This window comes from Triturus cristatus, chromosome 5_1 (genome assembly GCF_964204655.1).
Source record: "Triturus cristatus chromosome 5_1, aTriCri1.1, whole genome shotgun sequence".
Lineage (NCBI taxonomy): Eukaryota > Metazoa > Chordata > Amphibia > Caudata > Salamandridae > Triturus > Triturus cristatus.
The window spans coordinates 1,002,267,349-1,002,287,575 of NC_140587.1; the positions used below are offsets into that span (position 1 = coordinate 1,002,267,349).

General features: G+C 49.7%; 1 protein-coding gene across 1 annotated transcript in view; it reads left to right on the plus strand.

The window, feature by feature from the left end:
• The window catches only part of TENT4A (terminal nucleotidyltransferase 4A), a 535,327-nt gene that overhangs the window by 225,506 nt on the left and 289,594 nt on the right, over positions 1-20,227 (plus strand). The window lies entirely within an intron of this gene.

Sequence of the window (20,227 nt, forward strand, 5' to 3'; positions counted from 1 at the left end):
CGACACCAGCGTAAACAATTTCAGATTAATTTTCTTTAAATTTTCGCTCGTCTTAAGCTAGATGTAGAAAACTAATACCTCAAGTGTATGATCAAGCCTTTGTTATTGATACTTCTACCTTTGATTCCTCACTCTGTGAATCTCCCCAAGTCCCTTTATTATCAGAGTATAAAAGCCTCAAGTGCACCATTCTCGCCCCATTCTCCCCCGCCCCCCCTCCCAAAGAGAACCTATTGGGGCTCTAACTAGGCTGTATGTGCCACAAACAGTCCCAGAGCAACAACAAGGTGATGGATGGAATGCTTGAATTGATCTCTGCCACTGGCAGTCACTTAGGGCCCACCCCAATCCATTGTTTTCTGCTCACCATGCCACCTCAGGTTGGACCCAGCCATACCCCAATCAGCCTCAAACCTGCTCCTCATGGTAACAGTCCAGTCTGAACTGCCCAGCCAGGTCCTACCTGAACTGGAATACAAACAACCTAGGGCCTTTTTCACCCTAATAAGGGTGTCCTCAGCCAGGTATAACTTGATTCTAGTGGCTCAATTAGTTGATCCAAACTTTCTTCTGCTCCACCAGACAGATTTGCAAAAGATTGACGTTCTTCAGCCTAGTGCTTCAAACGTTAAAAATGCTCTTCATCCCCTGGGTTGTTGCTCTTGTGCCCTTTGGGGCATGGCAAGTAAAGTTCTTCTACCTTAGATTTCAGTCTGGTCTAGAGTCTGTTGCCTGGGCAAATGCACCAGTGTTGACGTGCACCAAGCTTAGATGCATGCCACTTGGTATTCTGAGGATGTCAATTTTTTTTATCATCGACATGCCCTTTTATGGGGTTCAGTAGTGTGGTGGGAAAGCTGATTCTCTAGCTTTCATAGTTTTGCAGGCTTGAATGGTTCCCAGTGTCGAAGTGGGAGTCCCACGGTACTATAATAAAGCAATGTGTAAAATCACAATAGGCTATAATGACAAAGAACCATTGATATATAGCCTATCCATTTCCGTTTTGAAAAAATACAAAACTACCATCTTTAAGCAATCAGGTGATGGCAACCTCTAAAACACTCCCAAGAGGCTGAATCCCTCAGATTTTCTACCGCATGTTAGGAGTCTCCTTGAGCTCTGCTCAACTTCATACCTTTTTTTTCAGTCCTTGAGAGGAATTTTCTTCAGAATTGTAGACCAGCATGTCTACCAAGACAGGATTTTTTAGATCCTGTGACTCATGTGGGAAGATGAGGCTTTATTCTAAGAACCCACATACATAATGTATATACTGTCTTCATCAAGAGTTTAGGGGGAGAGACTGCAAGATCTGATGTATCTTTTCTCAATCTTGAGAGATGGGAAGGTAGACTTTTATATGGCTTAAAACTAATAACAAAGGAGTGCCCTTTGTCGGAAGTTGAGCGAGTCTTCTAAAACCGTCTCACCTAAGAAAAGACAGATATGTAGAAGAAAAAGCTCTTCAGACTCTCCTTATAAGTCATCTAAGGAACATTCTTGGACCTTAGAGGCAGGAGGCACACACTTCTAAAACACAATGTGTCCTCCTTTTAAGAAGTTCCTCCTTATATCTTTGAAGTCTCTATAAATGACGACTGCATCATTGTCCTCTTCAGGCTTCAGATCAGTATTCTCATCTACTACCGCATCGTCCACAACCAACTCGTCGGCGGTAGTGTCAATGTTTGACTATCGCCATGTCAATTTTCACTGCAACTACTTTGCCTATCATGATATCCTCTTCTCTGCTGTCAACTACTATCATTACAACAAGGATATTCAAGGACAGTGAACAGGACTGAAGAGAGGAACTGGGGGATGCCAGTGGTTTGGACACCTCCCCTGACCTTGGCATGTTGTCTCCTACTGTGGCTACGGAGGAGGGAGCGTCGTATGCAGTGGTGTTGCGTAGGGCAGCCGAGGCGCTCAACCTCGAGCTTCCTACGCTGGTGGTCAGGATAAACCTGACAGAGGTGCTTCAACCGGCTGCAAGCTCTTCGGAGCACTTGCTACAGTTTGAGGCCCTCACCGACATCCTTTTGGGCACATGGTCCAGGCCCAACACGGGGGCTCCTGTGGACAGGATGATTGCCAGACGCCACCGCCTGGCTCTGGGCAACCCCACTTTCCATATCCAAGAAGCTGGACCACATTGGAAATAAAATGTTCTATTCTGCCAGCTTAGAACTGCGGATCCTTAACACTGCTTGTCTCGTGGGCCATTATTCCCACTCTGTGTAGTATAAGGTAGCGCAGGTGCTGCCTCAGTGTCCAGAGGAGGCCCAGACAGTGCTCTCCCAGGCTGTTGCCGCCAGGAGGGATGCAGCTACATTCGCGATACGTTGTGGGCTGGACACTACCGACTCTGGGCAGAACCATTTCAATGTCTGTAGCGCTTTGTCGCTACACCTGGATGAGGTCGACTGGTTTTTCAGGGGTTGTCCAGAACACCTTGATGGACATGCCCTTTGATGGCCGTAGCCTTTTTGGCAACAAAGCAGACAACTCTCTAGAGCGTTTCAAGGACTCACGGGCTATGGTCAAGTCCTTGAGCCTCTCCACCCACCCTGCGCAGTCTGCTTTTTGCCCCTTTTGTGACTACGGAAGGGGTGCCCCGCTATGTCCCGTCCAGAGCCACAGGCTGCAGCAAGTTACCCAACCTTTGCGCGGCTGGAGACGTGTGAACTGTTGTGGTTCCGGGAGCCAGCGGGTGGGCCAGTCCACCAACCCGCAGCAGCCTCCAAACCCTTCTAATCCGATCTTTCAGGCCCATCAAACACCAGTCGGTGGCAGGATTCGCCATCACCTCCCCCACTGGCGCACCAGCACGTCGGACAGGTGGATTTTGCAGATAGTCTGAAGGGGCTACTCCCTCCCCTTCGAGACTATCCCTCCAGCCATGCCATCAAGATACCACCACATGTCGATCTGGCCCTTCTCCAGCAGGAAGGTACTGCTCTCTTGGCTAAGGGAGCCATCGAGCACGTTCCTGTCCCAGAAGTAGGTGGTGGCTGTTACTCCCACTACTTTCTGGTCCCCAAGAAGGACAAGGCCTGCGTCCTATCTTGGAACTCAGGGACGTCAACCACTTCCTCTGGAAGGAGAAGTTCAAAGTGTTGACGCTTGTTCAGGTCTTGTCTGCCCTCGACCCGGAAGACAGGATGGTAGCGTTGGACGTGCAGGACGCTTAATTTCATATCCCTGTCCTGCTGGCCCACCGGCGTTACCTACTGTTCACGATAGTCTACGAGCATTTTCAATTTACCGTGCTCCACTTTGGCTTTACCAGAGCCCCTCGGGTGTACACGAAAGTGATGGCGGTGGTTGCAGCTCAGCTGCGCATATCGGGGGTTTCAGTCTTCCCCCTATCTCGACGACTGACTGACTGGCTGTTAAAGGCGTGCTTGCCCGAGGCAGTCCTCTCCAACCTCCAGACTACGGCCAACCTGCATTTGCTGGGGTTCTCCATCAATGTGCCGAAGTCACACCTGATTCACTCTCAGAATCTCCTCTTCATCGGAGCGGTTCTGGACACGACGTGGTTTCAGGTCTATCCTCCCGAACAGAGAGTCCAGGATATTCGGGCTATGATTCCGATCTTTTAGCCTCTATCCCAGGTTTTGGTCAGAATGACTGACTACTGAGCCTCATGGCCTCCTGCATCCTGCTGGTCAATTATGCCCGGTGGCATTAGTGGGCTCTGCAGTGGGACCTGATGTTCCAGTGGGTGCAGTATCGGGATTCTGTCCGATTGCGTCCAGATCTCGGTGGGCACTGCAAGACAACTGCAGTGGTGGCTCACGAACCAGGATTTGGTCAATGGCAGATCCCTCTCCCTTCCCCAAGCAGACCACACTGTGGTGACGGATGCATCCCTTCTGGGATGGGGTGGCCACATGGGAGAGGCGGAGCTCAGAGGCCTCTGGTCTCCGGCGGAGTCTGGGCTCCACATCAACCTTCTGTAGCTCCTAGCGATTTGTCTTGCACTGAAAGCATTCTTCCCTCTGTCTGGGGAAGAGTAGTGCAGGTGTTCACCGACAACACCATGTGGTACTGCAACAAACAGGGTAGGGTGGGGTTGTTGACCCTATGTCAGGAGGCCCTCCGTGTCTGGACATGGCTGGAACATCAGGGCACCAGGGCACCAGGGCGGGCAAACTCCACCGCAGGTGCATGATGGATCACGAATGGCGTCTTCACTCGGAGGTGGTGCAAGGTCTGTTTCAACAGTGGGGACAGCCTTGGTTAGATCTATTCGCCCCCCCAAGAGAACGCGTAATGTCAGCAATTCTGTGCATTGGAATTTCCAAGGCGGCACTCGCTAGGTGACTCTTTTCGTCGCAAGTGGAGTTGCGGTCTGTTGTATGCCTTTTCACCTATTCCAATTCTGCCCCAAGTGTTGAAGATCAGGCGCGACTGGGCCCAAGTCATTCTTGTGGCTCTGGATTGGGCACAGTCTGGTATCCCAGTGCTCAACATGGCCATCGATCCTCCTATCAGACTTCCTCTTCGGGAGGATCTTCTGTCGCAGCAGCATGGGACGGTCCTCCACTTGAACCTGTCCAGCCTCCACCTCCTTGCGTGGTGATTGAGCGGCGGCAGTTGATGTCTTTCGACCTGCCTCCTGAAGTCTGTGATGTAATCTTGGCAGCCAGGTGTCCCTCCACTAAGACTGTATACGCCTGCCGGTGGAACAAGTTTGTGGCATGGTGCGCAGCAAAGGCTGTGGATACCCTTTCTGATGGATACATCTGCCAGTGGATTCCTCACCTTGTGAATATCCCCTGCGCCAGCAACATTCGGAAACTTTTGTAGCAGTCCACGCTGATGAAGTCGAAGACGACGTCACAGACACGGCTGCGCTCGCGACTCCGCTGACGTCACCGGCTCCATAAGAAGACCTCGTCGGCGTGATGACGTCAGTTCCCTTTTTTCCACGCCGTCGACGCCAATGGATTTCGGGAACCTCTATCTGTAGCTTCACTGTTACTTTGTATTTCTACTGGATTTCTCTGTTCCTTTTTTCGAAAAAATGTCGACAAAGAAATCGGGCTTCAAGACATGTCGTGAATATGGGAAACATATGTCGATCACGGATCCACATGACGACTGTGTATGGTGTTTATCATCTGATCATGATATGGATGGTTGCTCTTGCTGTCGCAAGATGAGCTCCAAGGCTCTCAAGGAAAGGGAGGCGAAACTCTTCATTACAAGGATGAAAAAGGAGAAGAGGAAGAAGGAAGTCGAACGAGGTCGCGTCTGTCGACTTCAGGGCATGCTTCAAGATCCAAGAAGCACAAAAAGAAGAGGAGACCTTCTTCTCGACGTCACTCTGACAAGAGTTCGGCGTCGAAGTCGCCTGCTCGAAGCTGTAAGGACTGTGTGTTTCCTTCACCCGTTCCGGATTCGCCTGCTGCTCCTTCTTCTCCAGTGGCTTCTCCGGCTCCGGCTACATCCCCGGCTCCAGTTCCATCTCCGACGCCGGTTGCATCTCCGGCCCCGGGTTCGTCTCCGGCTCCGGTGGAGGACCTTCAAGCACCGGGTGAGGCTGTGACGCCTCGAATTCCACCGTCGGCGCCGGTTGGCCTGAGTCCGGTGATGCCTGATAAGTACCCTGCGTTCCCTGGACCAGGTCAGGACCCCTCGCGTTATTTAAATGCTATATACTGGGTATTTTCGAGAGCCATGTACAGCACTGGTGCACCTTCGAGTCCGATGGTTCCAATGGACTTCAATATGGGGGTGCCTCAAGTATATCCACAGGCCCCTTTCATGCCATTTTTTCCGGCGACGCCGTATTGGCATCTACCAGCGCCGAGGACATCGACGCTGCTCCCTTCACCGGCGCCGGCTCGACCTCGTTCGCCGGCTGCTCCTGTGGATCCACGTTCGACACCGGCTCCGGCGCAGTCTGATTCGAACACGGCGCCGCCGACGCAGTTTGTACGAATCCGTTCCAGGAGGGAAGCTCAAAGGGTGCTTGATGAGCGAAGGTACCTTTTGGAAGAAGCAGAAGAAGGTGAGCTGGTGGAGTCTGACAAAGTTTTTGAGAAGCTTAAAGAGGCTAGTGGATTGGATTTGTCTCCATAGTGGGAAATTACTCCACCTTCCGATGAACCCTCGAAGGATGTGGCTCCATATCATGCAGTCATCAGGAAGGCTGTTAGATCTTCAGGTGCCTACTACTGAATTCAAATCAAATAGTCTGACTGAAGTATTGCATTCTCCTACTACACTTTCAGAGCCGTTGTTGCCTTTTAATGAGGCCATTATTGACCCTGTGTTGGAGGTGTTGCGTAAGACTTTTTCTGCTCCCGCAGTCTCTAAGACTGTTGCTAGGAGGTATAGGGCAGCTCCAGGGGACCCTGAGTTCTTGACATCGCATCCGTCGCCTGAGAGCCTGGTGGTTCAGGCTGCTTGTACAGGAAAATCCAAGGGTGCTTTTCTTCAGGTTCCGGGGGACAGAGAGGCTAAAAAGCTGGACCAGTCGGCCAAAAAGGTCTTCATCGGCCAACATGGCACTAAAATCAACAAATGCCACTTGCCTTTTGGGACGCTATATTCATGCACTCATGGACTCTGCGAAGAAACTGGCACCAAAAGTATCTGAGGAGGATAGGGTTGGTTTTAATGAGATCTTGACTGATTCCCTGGCAGCAGCACGCCAGGTGATCCAAAGTGGGCTGGACACGGCGGATTCAGTGGCAAGGGTCATGGGGTCTTCTTTTGCCTCTAGGAGGGGTGCGTGGCTGAAGTCTTCTGAGTTTTCACCCGATGTACAGTCGACAATGTTGGACTTGCCATTTGATGGATCTGGTTTATTTGGCAAAAAGGCAGATGCTGCTCTTGAAAGTTTTAAGGAGAGCAAGGCTACGGTTAAGTCGTTGGGCTTTCAATCCCAGTCAAGGGCATCGTTTAAGAGATACAGGGGTTTCGGAAGGGCATCCTTTCGTTCCTACAGGCAGACCCAACAGCAGCAAGGCTCTCTGTATAAGGGATACAGAGGCAGACTCCGGGGTCGCACACGTGGCCGTCAGCTCTCCTTCTCCTCTTCCTCAGCCCCTCCCACCACCGCAAAGCAGCCGTAGATCCACCATTCTGGATCATGCTGGTCCTGTGGGGGGCTGGCTTACCCATTTTCTACAAGATTGGGAATCTGTTACTACAGATCAATGGGTTCTAGATCTTGTAGAAAATGGGTACGCCCATCCCTTTCGGGAATTCCCTCCAAATTACCCTCCTTGTCAAGGGGCTTGCTCAGAGAACCACAGTCTTCTCCTACAGGAGGAAGTCCAAAGTTACTACAGAAAGGTGCGATAGAGGTTGTTCCAGAGCAGGAGAGGGGGTCAGGGATACTACTCCCGGTATTTCCCGATTCCGAAAAAGGACGGCAGATTGCGTCCGATATTGGACCTCAGGATCTTGAATCTTTATCTGAAGCAAGAGAAGTTCAAGATGCTCACCCTTGCGCAGGTTCTTCAGGCACTGAATCGGGAGGACTGGATGGTGTCGATCGACTTGCAGGATGTGTATTTCCACATCCCCATCCTGAAGTCGCACAGGAAGTATCTCCGGTTTACGGTAGGATCGCAACATTATCAGTTTGCGGTCCTTCCGTTTGGTCTTACTACTGCACCCCGAGTCTTCACGAAGGTGATGGCAGCCCATCTCAGAAGGTCGGGGATTTCCGTTTTCCCCTATTTGGACGACTGGCTGATCAAAGCGGAGTCACCAGAGAAGGTGCTACATCATCTGCAGGATACAACTCAGCTGTTGTTCAAATTGGGCTTCTCGATAAATGTGCCCAAATCTCACCTGTTGCCCTCTCAGCGCAACCTGTTCATAGGTGCGGTACTGGACACTACTGTGTGTCGAGCATTCCCGCCTCCTCAAAGGATTCGTGACCTACAGTAAATGATTCCTTTATTTTGCAATGGAGTGGTCGTTCCAGTCCTGAAGGTCCTTCGCCTGCTCGGTCTGTTTGCTTCCTGCATTCTGTTGGTCAACCATGCATGCTGGCACATGAGGGCGCTCCAGTGGGGCCTCCGCAGGCAGTGGTATTGGCACAAGGGAGATCTCAGGGAGTCTGTGAGGATCTCCGGAGAAGCTGCGGCGGATCTGTCTTGGTGGAGGGCAATCTCTCAAGGAAAGCCCTTCCATCTACCTCCATCGATGGCCACAGTGATAACGGATGCATCCACTTTAGGGTGGGGTGCGCATCTGGGGGATCTGGAGATCAAAGGTCTTCGGTCTCCAGAGGAAAGGTTGCTTCACATCAACCTTCTGGAATTGCGGGCGATACGTTTTGCACTCAAGGCCTTTCTCCCTTCCCTTCGCGGTCAGTCCGTTCAAGTCCTGACTGACTACACTACCGCGATGTGGTATGTCAACAAGCAGGGAGGAGTGGGGTTTCTTTGTCTCTGCAGAGAGGCTTTGTGTCTGGTCCTGGGATCAGGACCATCAGATTTGTCTGATGGCAAATCATCTGGCTGGGGTGCTGAATGTGCGTGCGGACAGTCTGTCGGCAGTTCTCCGCCGACCACGAGTGGAGGCTCCATCCGGAGGTGGTTCGTCACGTTTTTCAGATGTGGGGGAACTCCTCGGATAGATCTATACGCCACCCACGAGAACGCGCACTGCCTGTCATTCTGCAGTCTCCAGTTTCTGATGCAGGGGGCGTTGGGGGGACACGTTTCAGTTGAGTTGGGGCTCACGACTCCTTTACGCGTTTCCTCTCATACCCTTGATTCCATGGGTTCTGAGGAAGATTCGCCGGGCCCAAGTCATATTGATCGCCCCGGATTGGCCAAGAAGGGTGTGGTACACAGATCTTTTCTACCTCTCCTCGTGCCCTCCGCATCGTCTCCCTCTGAGAGCAGACCAACTCTCGCAATCAGAGGGGCACGTTCTACACCCCCACCTCCAGAGCTTACACCTTCATGCCTGGAGATTGAACGGGGCAATCTGAATTCTTTTTCTCTCCCACCTGATGTGGTAGATGTGATTTTGTCTGCCAGACGTCATTCCACCAAATCTATCTATTCTTATAGGTGGTCTAAATTTGTACTCTGAAGTGGAGAGAAGTCAATTGATCCTTTGAGGGCTCGTTTATCTGACATTCTGCAGTTTGCCCTTTCTCTTGCTCTGCAAGGATTTGCTCTGGCTACTGTTAAGGGATATTTATCGGCTTTGTCGGCTTTACTTTGCTTGCCAGATCAGCCGTCATTGTTCAAATCGCCTATTGTACGCTTTCTAAAGGGCCTTACAAACAGGTTTCCTCCTACTCCCTTTATTGTGCCTCAATGGGAAGGGTTCTCCCTTCGAGCCCTTACACAAGTGTCCTTTGAGACTGTTGTCTTTTAAGACGGTTTTTCTCATTGCAATCACCTCGGCAAGGAGGGTAAGTGAGCTTCAAGCTCAAAACCCCCATTTTTGACCATTCATGCTGAAAGAATGGTACTCAGGACCAGGGCTGCATTTCTGCCCAAGGTGGTAACTCCCTTCCATCTGGGGCAGTCCATTAACCTTCCTACCTTTTATCCTCCCCCTCACCCTTCCAAGGAGGAGGAGAGACTTCACCGCTTGGACCCTAAGAGGGCGGTGAGCTTCTACCTGGACAGGATAAAAGACTTCAGAGTTGATGACCAGCTCTTCGTGGGCTTTGTTGGCTGCAGGAAAGGCAGAGCGGTGCACAAGCGCACCCTTTCCAGATGGATTGTCTTGTGCAACAAGATATGTTACTCTCTGGCTGGTAAGGAGACTCCAGAGTGTTTAAGGGCCCATTCCACTAGAGCTAAGTCTTCCACTTCTGCTTTGTCTAGGAGTGTTCCTGTGGAGGACATTTGTAGGGCGGCAACTTGGGCCTCCCTCCACTCTTTCGCAAAACATTATTGCTTAGTCACTGAGGTGAGGAGCGACGGACACTTTGCTCGTTCCGTCCTTCAGGACGTTTTGGTATAGAATGGTGGACACCCTCCTCCGGGAGTGGGACTGCTGTGGGAATCGATTCACAAGATGAGGAATCCACTGGCAGATGTATCCATCAGAAGAACAAGTTACTTACCTTCGGTAACGCTTTGTTCGAGGCATATGAGCTGCAGATTGTACACTTAGCATAGATCGCCATCTGGTGTTGGGCCCGGATGTTTGCAGTTTGTTTTTGTTCTTTGGACAGTCTTTGGAAGTCACGAGTTCGGTGACTCCTCCTTCGGTCCGTACTGCGCATGGGCTTCGGCTCCATCCTCAGATTGTTTTTTTTCCGCCATCGGGCTCAGATGTGATACTTCGTGCTCCGGCTTCGAACTTCTACGGTTCCAGCCTCGACGGAAAATCCTCGTTCTTCGAGTTTTCTTCATCATCATCTTCATCCCTCGAAGCGGCACTTTTCTCCATCCCGTACATCGGCACCGGCCTTCGGGCCCTCCTCGACTCCGGTCCCAGCCGATGGAAAGGACTCCGTTCAAAAAGTGCCCAAAATGTGGGTCTACATTTCCCCACACCGACCTCCATCAGGTGTGTAACCTTTGCCTCTCTCCAGAACACTAGGCTAGAGACTGCCCCGCCTGTAAGTCTTTTCGATCAAAAAAGACCATCCGGGATCGAAGAGCTCGACGCACCATGGCGCACTCATCGTCCGCAGCTCCACCGGACATCTTCGGAGACTACGCCGAAGCTTCGGGGCAACTACACACCGAGCAGGAGGACGACGTCGTCAGCGCTTCCGAGGCCGACGACTCCGACGTGGAGGACATCACACCGGCGCAGCGGGTCGTGAGTACTGTACCCCCTCCCACCCCCGTGCCCAAAACCAAAGAGACTCCGGTTACACCCTCTCCTGCAGGCCTGGGCAAAACCAAGCACACAGCTTCTATCACCCCACCTTCGGGCCCGGTGTCGAAGCCTCAAAAGTCTCACGGCAGATCGGGCTCGAGCCAGCCGATGCCTGGTGCCGAAAAACGCCATCCGGCACCGAAGAAAGTGATACCCAGCTCGACTCCGAAGCCACCTGTGCCGAAGCCTGGACTCTCGGTGCCGACCAAACACAAATCTGTCGGCACCGACGCTCCGGCGCCGAAAACTCCTTCGACGCCGAAAAAACCGGAGGCTCCCAAAAAGCATGGCGCACAGAAACCATCGAAGCTCTCTGCTCCGAAACCATCGGCGCCAGCGGACGATTCGGCGCCTCTGGACCTCTTTACACCAGACCCTTTGCAAAAGACTCTATCTAAAGATCCAAAGACTGGGCTATTGACTTTAATTGTCAAAAAAAGACGTCTTGACACACCAGCTCCTCCTCCACCACCCAAGCGGAAGGTCTCTGCTACTTCTCCTCTCAGAGTACCCTTCCCATTACCTCCTCCTCCGCCTCCTCCACCTCCTCCACCCCCTCCCAGGTCTCCGCCACCCTTACCTTATCACTCCCCGACCCCGTCCCCAGATCCGGATTTCGGGGATCCACATTATGACCCAGCGGACGCCCCAATGGACCCCACTCCACCGGGGACCCCAGACCCATGGGAAGACTACCATAACCCTGACATACCTGATATGCCTCAGGACAACCTATACCCATCCAGGCCGTCTCCTCCAGAGGACTCCTTAGGTTTTCACCACTTACTGCAGAGAGCAGCACACTACCATGGGGTGCAAATGCATAGTGAACCAGTGGAAGACGACTTCCTACTGGACACATTTGAGATTCAGGACAAGTCCACGTCTATTTTGCCCATGCTTAAAGGTGTCACCAAGCATGCTGCAGAGGTGTTCAAAGACCCTGTCAGGGCCAGGGTATTGAACCCTAGAATAGAAAAAAAGTACAAGGCGGCACCCACAGACCCTGCATACATCAAGGGCCCTGCTCCCTTAGATTCCCTAGTTGTGTACACAGCTAGAAAGCGGGCTAACTCCCAGTCCTCAGGAGAAGCCCCACCGCCAGATAAAGAATCCTAACTTCTAGACGCGTCTGGCAAACGCACCGCCTCCCAAGCTGCAAACATGTGGCGCATTGCAAAAGCACAAGCGCTACTTGCGCGCTATGACAGAGCACACTACGACGAGCTTGAGGCTCTTATGCAGCACCTCCCCGAAAAACACAAACGCAAGGCTCATGACCTAATACAGGAGGGTAAACTAATTACTAACACCTCTATTAAGTGTGCCCTCGATGCAGCTGACCCTGCTTCTAGAGCCATAAACACTAGTGTCCTGCTTCGTCGTCATGCCTGGCTCAGGATCTCAGGTTTCAAGCCTGAAGTCCAGGCGTCCATACTAAATCACCCCTTTGACCAACAAACTCTCTTTGGGCCAAAGGTGGACGAAGCATTAGAAAAGATGAAAAAGGACACAGACACAGCAAAGTCTATGGGGGCACTACAATCACAAGCCCCCAAGCGCTCCTTTCGACGCTCATCCTTTCGTAGCACAGGCAGAGGCTACTCCACCGATAGCGCCTCTACCTCCTACAAGTCCCCTCCTCAAAATACCTTTTCAAAGGGCAACCAAAGGGGTGGTTACAGAGGCAACAACAATAAGGGCAGGGGCAAAACTAACACCACCCGTTCTGCCACCCCGCCCGCACAATGACTTCCCTTTGCTCCCCCCAGACCATTCCACTCCAGTCGGGGGCAGACTACAAAACTTTATACACGCATGGGAGTCCATAACATCGGACAAATGGGTGACCCAAATTATTCGGTCAGGGTACTGTCTCGAGCTAACATCTACCCCACCCAATATCCCACCAAGACACCGTCCAATGTCTCAAAAACATTCCACACTACTCAAACAGGAGGTGCTCTCCCTCCTCCAAAAACACGCTATAGAGAAGGTCCCCGTCAATCAGCAAAATCTAGGGGTCTACTCTCTGTATTTCCTGATACCAAAGAAAGACGGGACCCTGAGGCCCATTCTGGACCTCCGGCCTCTCAATACATACATACATTCAGACCATTTCCACATGGTCACCCTACAAGAAGTCCTCCCGCTCCTCTGTCAGGGAGACTTTCTCACTACCTTGGATCTGAAAGATGCATACTTTCACATTCCAATACACCCTTCTCACAGGAAGTACCTCAGGTTCGTCGTGGACGGTCAGCATTACCAATTCACGGTTCTCCCCTTCGGGGTCACCACCGCACCACGGGTGTTTACCAAATGCCTAGCGGTAGTAGCAGCACACCTCAGACGTCAACAGATTCACGTCTTCCCCTACTTAGACGACTGGCTGATAAAAGCCGCGTCCTACCACCAATGTGTGCAACATACAAACAGCACCATCCAACTGCTCCACCAGCTAGGCTTCACGGTGAACTACCAAAAGTCCCACCTCATACCATCTCACACAAAGCAATATCTCTGGGCCACTATAGACACCTCCAAAGGTATTGCCTATCCAAACTCAGCCAGAATCGCAAGCATACAAGCCTTGCGCAAAACATTCCTTCCTCAACACTCTCTTCCAGCAAGAGTGTTTATGAAGCTCATAGGAATGATGGCGTCTTGCATTTTCATAGTGCCCCATGCAAGACTTCACATGCGTCCACTTCAAGAGTGCCTAGCACAACAGTGGAACCAGGCCCAGGGTCAGCTGACAGATCTGGTGTTGGTGGACGGCCGCACCCATCACTCTGCAGTGGTGGAACACCACAAACCTTTCCAAAGGGCGGCCGTTCCTGGACCCGATTCCTCAGGTGATTCTAACAGCAGACGCATCGCTCTCCGGCTGGGGAGCGCACCTCTTACACCTCACCATGCAAGGTCTATGGACGCCACAGCAAAAATCGCTCCACATCAACCATCTGGAGCTCTTGGCGATCTTTCTAGCCCTAAAATCTTTTCAGAAACAGATTTCGGGCAAAGCAGTCCTCATTCGCACAGACAACATGACTGCAATGTATTATATCCAGAAACAGGGGGGGGACACACTCTCCCCAGCTCTCCCGCTTAGCCCAGAGCATATGGAGATGGGCAATTCCCCAAAACATCTTTCTCCTGGCACAGCACGTTCCAGGCGTACAAAACACCATGGCAGATCTGCTCAGCAGACAAACGCAACAACTACACGAATGGGAACTGCATCCACAAGTTCTTCACCCATTCTTCCAACAGTGGGGGCATCCTCAGATAGACCTCTTCGCCACCCACGAAAACAAAAAATGCCCAAGCTTCGCCGCCAGATACCCACACCCATTGTCCAAAGGCAATGCGATATGGATAAACTGGTCAGGCAAATTTGCATACGCCTTTCCACCTCTCCCACTAATTCCGTTAGTCGTAAGGAAGCTACAACAGCACTCCCTCACACTCATTCTGGTAGCCCCAACATGGGCCAGGCAGCCGTGGTACACCACACTACTACAGCTATCGGTGGTGCCACATCAAAAACTGCACCTGTCCCCATGCCTCCTAACCCAGAACCATGGAGAAATCAGGCACCCGGACCCAGCTCAGCTCAACCTGGCGATCTGGCTCCTGAAATCTTAGAATTTGGATACCTTAACCTTCCCCCTGATTGCATGAACATCATCATGGAAGCCAGACGTCCTACCACTAGAGCATGCTATGCCGCAAAGTGGAAAAGATTTGTAATTTACTGCCGTAACAATACAGTCAACCCTTTAGATGCATCCATACAGCACATCATATGCTATCTGCTCCATCTTCACAGGTGTTACCTAGCATATTCATCCATACGTCTACACCTAGCAGCGATTGCTGCTTATCTACAAAACAGACAGCATTTATCACTGTTCAGAGTACCTGCTATTAAAGCCTTTATGGAAGGCCTTAAACGAGTAATTCCTCCCAGGGCACCACCTTCCCCTGTGTGGAATCTAAATGTAGTTCTTACACGGCTAATGGGTCCACCCTTCGAACCAATGCATAAATGTGAGCTACAGTTCCTCACCTGGAAAACAGCTTTCCTCGTAGCTATCACTTCCCTTAGAAGGGTTGGTGAAATACAAGCGTTCACTATACAGGAACCCTTCCTACAAATACATCACAGCAAGGTCATACTTCGTACAAATCCGAAGTTTCTGCCCAAGGTCATTTTCCCCTTCCATCTCAATCAATCGGTGGAATTACCTGTCTTTTTTTCTCGCAACCTCAATCTGTTGCAGAAAGGGCCTTACACACACTTGATGTTAAAAGGGCTTTGCTGTACTACATACAAAGAACGCAACCTTTCAGAAAGACTAAACAATTGTTCGTCTCCTTCTCTCCACCACATAAAGGCAACCCCATCTCTAAATCAGGGATAGCTAGGTGGATTGTAAAGTGCATACAAATTTGCTATCAAAAGGCAAAAAGAACATTATCTGTTCCACCTAAAGCCCACTCTACTAGAAAGTTAGGGGCTTCTATGGCTTTTCTATGGAACATACCCTTAGATGACATCTGCAAGGCAGCCACATGGTCAACACCGCACACCTTCACAAAACATTACTGTGTAGATGTGCATTCCAAGCAGCAAGCTAGTGTGGGCCAGGCTGTACTAAAGACACTTTTTCAAACCACTGCAACGGATACCGGTGGTCGCCGCTAAGGTTGGGTACTGCTATACAATATATGCTAAGTGTACAATCTGCAGCTCATATGCCTCGAACGGAATATGCTACTTACCAGTATGCATCTGTTCTTGGCATGTAGAGCTGCAGAGTTGTACACGCCCACCCGCCTCCCCGGCTACCTGTATCCGTTCCAGTCCATCTTATTTAGATACAACACACATGGGTTTCTCACTGTTATTACTACGCTCCATCATTTCCCTGTTGGCGAAAAACAATCTGAGGATGGAGCCGAAGCCCATGCGCAGTACGGACCGAAGGAGGAGTCACCAAACTCGTGACTTCCAAAGACTGTCCAAGAAGAAAAACAAACTGCAAACATCCGGGCCCAACACCAGATGGCGATCTATGCGCAGTGTACAACTCTGCAGCTCTACATGCCAAGAACAGATGCATACTGGTAAGTAGCATATTCCTTTTTTTTTATACAAACCATTGGCCTAGAGTTCAGTTATTGAGTGTGTGAGACCATTTGCTGACTGAGTGTGTGCAACAAATGCTTTACACTGTCCCTGATACTGCCTTACTGCTCGACCAAGCTACCACTTTAGAGAGTAAGGTTATATCTAACTTTAGCCTCTGCCAAACCTTTGGGGACTGTGGACTTTTTACACACTACCTTTTTGGGAACAGTATATACATAGCCACTTTCTCACAGACGGGCACCGCAAGTTTAGCGTTTACGAGGTCTTACTCAGGAGAGCGTGTCTAAGGAAACATTAAAACATCTAATTTCATAAAAGCAATACAGAATTAAAAAAGCACAGTGGACACACTCGCAGCCAGAGTACAGCCTTTCAGCAGCGCTGCCCCAGCTTTACACCCGCTGCGCACTCGCGCCAGCGTGACTTTTAAGGAGTTTAAAGGGGAAGAACTAGAGCGCTAACCCAGGTGGAGGCGGGCCCGCTCGCACGGACAGGCACCGCAAATTTAGCGTTTACAAAGTCTTACTTAGAGCGTGTCCCAAGTGACCCAAAGTTGCTCAAAGAACCAGTCCCCTCCCACCATCATTCCTCCGGACAGGGATGAACATAGGCTCAATAGTAGTGGAAAGAGATTCTTTTCCATAGCAGTCTCAATAGTGAGTGGCAATTTCTCTTGCAGTTTTAGACCACTTTGACTGCCAAATAAGATCCGATATTTCCACATACATAGGCCTCTTACCAGAAGAGTCCAAACTGGAAGCCCGTAAGATCCTACATGAGGGGTAAAGAATCTCAGCAGATCATAGATCCTTCCATTGACCTATTCTCTACAGGATTCAAGCAGCTTGCAGGGCCTGCTATACTCAGTCGCCAGGGATAGCTCAAACCTACCTCTTTCCGCCTGCAAATCCAAAGCAAAATACTGGACATGCCTTATGATGGCGAGTCGCTGTTTGTGAAACATTGACCACACTCTCCTGCCCAAGGCTGACCAGGATACTGTCAAGTCCCTTGGAAAACTTCAGTTTAACAAGAAGCCTTTTCAAGGAGCCAGAGGGGCTTACCTCTTGGGGGAGGTTACCAGCCCCATCGACAACTATCAGTTTAGTACCACTCAGTACCGGCCACAGTACTCTCACTAACAGCAGCAATCCAGATGGCCACAGCATACAAACACTCAGCCAGAGGAAAATCTGCTTCTTCATCAGTCTTTAACTGAAAAGAACCTATACATGGTGTGGCTGCCCCTCTCTGTTCTCCAATCAAACTTTGGGGGCCGAATTTCAAACTATCTTACTCAGTTTTCCAAGATAAAATCTGACAGATGGGTGCTCTGTCATTACCTTGGGACGCACCCTAGAGTTAACTGAAATTCTTTCAAACGCCATGCCAAAAGGACCACCCCACCTAAAACCATTCTTAATTCAACTATCAACCATGCTGAAAAAAGGGTGATGGAAGTGGTTCCAAAACCAGAGGATTCTGCTTTTACACTCGCTTCTTCCTTATCCGCATAAAGTCAGGAGAATGGCGCCCTATTTTGGATCTCAGAAAACTATAAATACATTTCTAAAGTAATCTTTCCACATGGTGACACTCCAAGATGTACTGCCCCTTCTCAACTAAGAAAACATGAAAACCCTGGACCTCCAGGATGCATACTTCCAGGTCTCAATCAACCAAAAACACAGCGTATTCCTGCGTTTCAAGGTAGCTGCACCCACTGCCAGTTCTGAGTGCTTCCATTCAGACTGAAATCAGCACCACACATTTTCACCAAGGTGTTAGCTCCAGTGGTGGCCTATCTCAGACAGAGCGGAGTACAGGCATTCCCATACCTGACGACTGGCTGATAAAGGCAAACCCACATTAACAAATAGCCAAAGCCACAGCAACCTACCTATCACTATTTGACAGACTACATCTCACACTAAGTGGACAGAAGTCTCATCTAAATCGAACTACAACTTTGACATTTCTAGGAACGTTTCTGGACAAGGTCCAGACCAAAGCATTTGCATCACTGGACAGGCAGACAGGAATTTGACAATTAACACAATTATTGGCTGCTAAAAAGTTTGTATCTGGAGGTACAAATCACTACTCTGAATGATTTCCTCTTGCATCCCGCTCATTCCAAATTGCTGTCTACGGATGCACACACTTCAAGAAGAACTTGACAAAAATGGCTGCAGGCAACAGGGTTATTTGAGAATACCATACAAATAACTCTATTAACCAGAGACCTGCTTTGGTGGGCACAAACGTCAAATATTTTCAAGGGTCTCATTTCTGACACCAATTCCCGAATGTGATAACTATAGATGCGTCCCTTGAAAGTTGAGGTGCTCACCTCCAAAGCCTTACTTTAAGCAGCAAAAGGGATACCCAGCAAACAAAGATGTACATCAGTCTCCTAGAACTGAAGGCCATCGTCTTGGCATTAAACTCCTCATGGACGCACACTACGCAGTGCTAATTCGGACAGACAATTTCACAAACCTGTTCTACATAAATAGGGAGGCACAAATTTAACAGCTCTCTAAGTGCAGCAGATATGGAACTGGGCTCTCAATCACCAAATAGCACTCAGAGCAGAACACGTACCAGGAGTATCCAATACCCTTGCAGGACCAATACCACATTCCAAGAACGGGAACAAACCATCACATTCTTGACAACCTCTTCCATCGTTGAAACAAGCCTAACTTCGACCTGCTTGCAGCAAATGAGAACAGCAAATGCCAATACTTTGCCAAAGTTGTTACCGACATGAGGGTTAGTGGGGGAATGCCACCCCCCAATTCAGTTGATTTCATGGCTTCTCAACAAAATGAAGAGCCCTGTTGATTTCGCCTAATTGCTCCCAGGTGGCTCTGACCGTTTTGGTTTACAGAACTTTTGCTTCTGTCAGAGCATCCTCAGCCTACAGCAACATTGCTGATAAGCCACAGACCGGTCCGTCATCCCAACCCGACATAACTGCATTTTTTGACTTGGCGCGAGTACAATGAGTCTGCCATGCTAGACATTCCTTCAGATTGCAGGGAGGTACTTGCGAAGGCAAGGGCAGAAACAACCAACAAAAGAAGCAAACTCAAATGGTTGGAAGCATTTTTGCATCTGGAGTACTTAGTCCCAAGTTCACCCTTTTACTAAACCAGAAGAAATTCTTCCATATGTACTGTTATTTTTTTTTTAGTTATTTTATTTATTTGCAGAGTTATTTAAAATTAGTGCAGTACATGCAAAAATAAAACCATACATAAAATTTTCTGCCACCGTAATAAAATGTCATACTGGAAATGGAAAACGCTTCTGTTGCTTTACAAGTTAAAATACAAATTTAAACATGCGGTAGCCACCTATGCAAGTAGCCCAATCACCTGCATTAATTGGAGCTCCCCCTACGAAAATTAATAGAACAAAGACTCCAGTGCCCAAAAGCTTTAGTGTCAGTTTGGCATTTTTGCCCAGGCCGCTTCGAGAAATATAACTAGTCTAGTGTTCAATTGTGGTGATGCTGGGTCGAAGCAGGCCAATACTGCATGCCTCCTTGTCCGAATCCCCCTTTGATTAAAAAGATTTTTTAGCAATTGCCTCCTTTCTTGAAGCATCTCCGTGCAAGAACAGATGGTGTGGATGATGTCCCCTGGCCGTTTTTACACAGACTGCATACTGTGAAAGTCTGCGCCCTTTTCCATGGGGGGAGATGCTGTGTGCATGGCATCACTCTGAGTCGTAACATTAGGAATTTAAATTTCAGTGCTTTTGAATAGCCCAAGTTAAAGTATTGTTGCGGGGCTAGGGTCTTATACGAATTCAAAGTCATCCAAGCATGCGCTCTGGCGGAGAAGGCAGCTTTGTCCTCCACCAGTGACTGAATTTTCAGTGCCTTCCACACTAATTTTTTTTAAACTGAATGGTGACAATGTGTATCCCATAGGGGCGATAAGCCTGTGTTTGCCAGAGCCTCCTGCAGGTACAGTCTACAGGGCTAATTCTCCCTCTGTTGTAGATCTTGCCACAGCAGGTGGTTTAATGTGTTCGGGTTTGATGTTCTGATTTTATTCCAACAGTTGATGTATACTCAGTAGCTGGCACAAGTTTGCTTTATAAGGCCAAATTCCAATCGGATTTGCGCCGGGGAGGTATAGGTCGGGGAAGCTGAACATAGTTCTGTATGCTTTTACAAGCGTTTTGTCCAAAAGATTGGTATCTCTCCCG